Source organism: Penaeus chinensis, chromosome 27 (assembly GCF_019202785.1).
Source record: "Penaeus chinensis breed Huanghai No. 1 chromosome 27, ASM1920278v2, whole genome shotgun sequence".
NCBI classification, from domain to species: domain Eukaryota; kingdom Metazoa; phylum Arthropoda; class Malacostraca; order Decapoda; family Penaeidae; genus Penaeus; species Penaeus chinensis.
In genome coordinates, this window is record NC_061845.1 from 1,273,544 (window position 1) to 1,278,543 (window position 5,000).

Sequence of the window (5,000 nt, forward strand, 5' to 3'; positions counted from 1 at the left end):
GAGACATGAATATAGAGAGAGAAAGGGTGAGAGACAGATGAATAAACAGATAGATGGAGAGAGAGAGAGAGAGAGAGAGAGAGAGAGGAGAGAGAGAGAGAGAGAGAGAGAGAGAATTAAAAAATGAGACAAGCAAACAGACAGATAGACAGAGAATCTTACATCTTTCATTTCTCAAACTCTCCCATTCACTCCTATGCCTAAATAAAGGTATCATCACCGATAACATAATCTGCATACGATTTAGATTTACAATAAGATGCCAAAAAGAAACGATGTATTTCAATACTAACAAAATAATTATACGAGTAAACTAAAGGTTATTTTGATGATGAAATGAGGAAAATAATACGAATGGAAATGAGTGATGATACTGATAATGAAAATTATAAAGATGATAATAACGGTCAGATGGTTAGGTAAGTATGTTCGATGAATGAATAAACGGATGGAAACTAACTAAAGAAAATAAATGAAAATAGATATTGAAGGAACAGCTATTCCCTCCCCCCCTTTCCTCCCCCTCCCACACACACAACAGGGAGAAATATGGTCGACACAGCTTCACTCCGCCGTCTGGGACCCTCCACCCCCCTCCTCCCCCACCCTCCTCCCCTCTCTTCCCCAGTCACACCCTCCTCCCCGACACCTTCCACCTCTATCCCCACCAGCTACCCTCCTCCTCCCCCACCCGACACCCTTCCCTCCCCCACTTACTCCCTCCTCCCCCACTCACCCTCCTCCCCCACTCACCCCCTCCTCCCCCTCTCATCTCCTCCTCCCCCACTCACCCCCTCCTCTCCCACACCCTCCACCTCTATCCCCACCAGCTACCCTTCCCCCTTTTTCCTGCTTTGCCTCATAAACCCTCCCTTCTCTCCCTCCCCCCTCCCTTTACACCCAACCCTCCGTATTCTCCTCCTCCACTTAGACTCCGCCCCCACTCCTTCCTCTTCCCTCCTACTCCTTCCCTTCTACGTCTTCCCTTTGCCTCCTACTCGCATCCTAACTGCCAACTGTCTCCTCCTCCTCCTCCTCCTTCTCCTTCTCATTCTCCTCTTCCTCCTCCTCCTCCTCCTTCTCCTTTTCCTCCTCCTCTTTCTCCTCCTTCTCCCCCTCCCACCCCCTCCTCCCCCTCCCACCTCCTTGTCCTTTTCCTCCTCCTCCTCTTCCTCCTCCTCCTCCCCCTCCCACCTCCTCCTCCTCCTCCTCCCCCCTCCCACCTCTTCCTCCCCCTCCCACCAGCTTCTCCTCCTCTTTCTCCTCCTTCCCCTTCCTCTCCCCCCTCCCACCTCCTCCTCCTCCTCCCACCTCCTTATTGGCTTATTCCTCTCCGCCCCCACCTCCAACTCGCCCCCCTCCCCATCTCTTACTCCCTTCCATCTGACCCCCCCCCCCTTCCATTCATACCCCCCCCATCTCTTACTCTCCCTTACACTCTGCCCTCCTACTCGCCTCCCCCCCCTTACCCACCATCCCAATACCCCCCCTACCCCACTACACCCTTTACCCTTACCCACCTACTCTCCCCCCCTTCTCACCCTCCCTTCACCCCCCCACCCCCACCCCTTCACCCTCCCTTCACCTCCCCACCCCCACCTCTTCATCCTCCCTTCACGCCCCCCACCCCAACCCCTTCACCCTCCCTTCACCCCCACCCCCACCCCTTCAACCCCACCCCTACCCCTTCACCCCCCCTTCACCCTCCCTTCACCCCTTCACCACCACCCCCACCCCTTCACCCCCCCCATCACCCCCCCTTCAGTGCCGCCAGCGCCCTGAACTTCCGGCAATGACGTCTTCATGAATTTCTTCGGTGTCGGATCCGGTGTCAGACGTAATAAAGGGAAACCTCTCGAGGCCACGCAGCTGGGGGGGGGGGGGGGAGGAGTGAGGGGGGGAGGGAGAGGATGGAAGGGTGGAGGTTGGAGAAGGAGAGGATTGAGGGGGGGGGGGGAGGAGGGGAGGGAGAGGAGGGAAGGGTGGAGGTTGGGGAGGGAAGGGTGGAAGTTGGGGAAGGAGAGGAGGGAAGGGTGGAGGTTGGGGAGGGAGAGGAGTGAGGGGGGGAGGGAGAGGAGGGAAAGGTAAGGGTTGGGGAGGGAGAGGAGGGAAGGGTGGAGGTTGGGGAGGGAGAGGAGTGAGGGGGGGAGGGAGAGGAGGGAAAGGTAAGGGTTGGGGAGGGAGAGGAGGGAAGGGTGGAGGTTGGGGAGGGAGAGGAGTGAGGGGGGGAGGGAGAGGAGGGAAAGGTAAGGGTTGGGGAGGGAGAGGAGGGAAGGGTGGAGGTTGGGGAGGGAGAGGAGTGAGGGGGGGAGGGAGAGGAGGGAAAGGTAAGGGTTGGGGAGGGAGAGGAGGGAAGGGTGGAGGTTGGGGAGGGAGAGGAGTGAGGGGGGGAGGGAGAGGAGGGAAAGGTAAGGGTTGGGGAGGGAGAGGAGGGAAGGGTGGAGGTTGGGGAGGGAGAGGAGTGAGGGGGGGAGGGAGAGGAGGGAAAGGTAAGGGTTGGGGAGGGAGAGGAGGGAAGGGTGGAGGTTGGGGAGGGAGAGGAGTGAGGGGGGGAGGGAGAGGAGGGAAAGGTAAGGGTTGGGGAGGGAGAGGAGGGAAGGGTGGAGGTTGGGGAGGGAGAGGAGTGAGGGGGGGAGGGAGAGGAGGGAAAGGTAAGGGTTGGGGAGGGAGAGGAGGGAAGGGTGGAGGTTGGGGAGGGAGAGGAGTGAGGGGGGGAGGGAGAGGAGGGAAAGGTAAGGGTTGGGGAGGGAGAGGATGGAGGAATAAGAAGAATAAGACAGGAGAAGAAGAGGAGAAGGAAGAAGAAGAGAGAGAGTGCAAATAGATGAAGAAAGCGATGTTAAGAGAAGGAAACAGGAGGAGAAGAAGGAATAGAAGGAAAAAGAGGAGGAAAGTGAAAAAAAGGAATGAAGAATGAGCAACTGAAGGAGAAAGAAGAGATGGAGGAGAAGGCATAGACGAGAAGAGAAGAGAAGAAAACCAGGATAATGTGAAGATACAAAAGGAAAAAAACAAACATAGCAGAGAAAAGGGGGGGGAGGAGAATAGGTAATTGAAAGATTAATGATGAAAGAGGAAGAAAAAGAAGAAGAAGAAGAGAAAAGAAGAAAAAGGAAGAGAAGATAGAGAGCTCTTTGCTTGAAGTGAAGCCGAGGCAGTTGCATCAATATTATTGTAACAATAATATCACATTGACATTCTTAAGAGTATATATCTTAATAATTACTTCCTCTGTGTTCTTTCCGTTCATTTATTGCTTCCTTTATTTCATTGGTTATTGCATTATCTTCATCTCTTCCTATTATTTGCAATTGATAACATCTAATACCTTATAATCTATTTATTTAAAAAAAATATTTTTGGCGCCCTCTGACTCCCGGCTGCGGTGACGTCACAAATCCTTGCCTGACGTCACAAATCTTTTAATGACGTCATCGAATCCCAGTGACGTCATAACACCCACCGTGACCTTCTTAAATTAGACGTCATCAGTATTTTGATTGCGTCACGGGTAATTGCAATGTTGAGTGCGATGTTGAAGATATCCTTTGGAATGTTTAGTGGAATCTATTATCACAGAAAACGCGAATGAGATTTACAGATCTATTTGTTCAGTTTGAAGTCTCATCTTATATGTTTTCTTTCTTTTTCTTTCTTATGTGTTTTGGTAATTAGCATAACTTTGCAAAAACGTAAGAATTGTTATTGTTATTATTTATTATTCACATATCTATACATTTAGCTATCACCCATCTTTCCTTCTCATCAGTCAATCTATTTACATATCTAAGAATAATTATACCCAGGCATAGAAAGACAGACAGACAAGGAAGATAGATAGGTAGATAGATAGATAGGTTGATAGATAGATGGGTAGATACATACATATCTACATACATGCACGCATACATACACACATATACATACAGGTAGATAGAGGGATAGATAGATAGTATCTCCCTCCCCCCCTCGGTTATATCCATCAAACACGACCCTGTCTAACTATCTATCTGTCTATTTCTGTGTCGTTATATCTGTTCATCTATCTATCGATTTATATATATCGCTATCTGCCTATCTTTCTATCTATCCATCTGTCTACCTATCATCTATATATCTATCCATCCATCAATCTGTCTATCTGTCTATCTATCAGTCTATCAATCTATCAATTCCTCTATTCATCTCTTTCTCTGTATCTACATATCCATCCATTCATCTATCTATCAATCAATCCATCCATCTATCAATCAATCTATCTATCTATCTATTTATCTATCTATCTATCCATCTATCTATCTATCTACCTATCTATCTATCTATCTATCTATATATATCTATCTATATATCTATCTATCTATCCATCTATCTATCCATCTATCCATCTATCCACCCAATCTATCTATCCACCCAATATATCCACCTATCCATCAATCCACAGCCACAGCCACACGCCCCATCGACGCCAACGAGTACGCAGAAACACATGACACGCCCGCAGTTGCTTCCCTCGTGATAAGCTCACTTCAGGATAAGACTGAAGGTAAATCACATTCTCTCTATTAACATACAAATGAGCAGTGGTGGGGAAGGGGGAGGCAGGAGGGGGAGGGGGAGGGGGGAGGGGGAGGGGGGGAGGGGGGATACCTTTGACTTCCTCTTGGGTGTTTGTGTGTCGGGTGAGGGGTGGGCCTGGGGTAGGGGGGAGTGGGGATGGGGGAGGGGGGTGAAAGATGGGTTTGTGTGTGTGTTTTGGGGAATGCGGGAGATGCTATGGGGTGGGGGGGGGGTAAGGGGTGGAGGGGTATGGGGGGGAGGTATTGATGTATGAGCTGGGGATGCGGGGGGGGTTGTGGGGGTAGCAGGAGGGGGGGTGAGTTATTTGGGAGTATGGGGGTGTCTGTTTGCTTCTAAAGGTTTATATTTGTTGTGTATGTGTGTTTGTATATACATGTATGTGTGTGTGTGAGAAGAGTGTATTGTATATGGTATGGGATGTG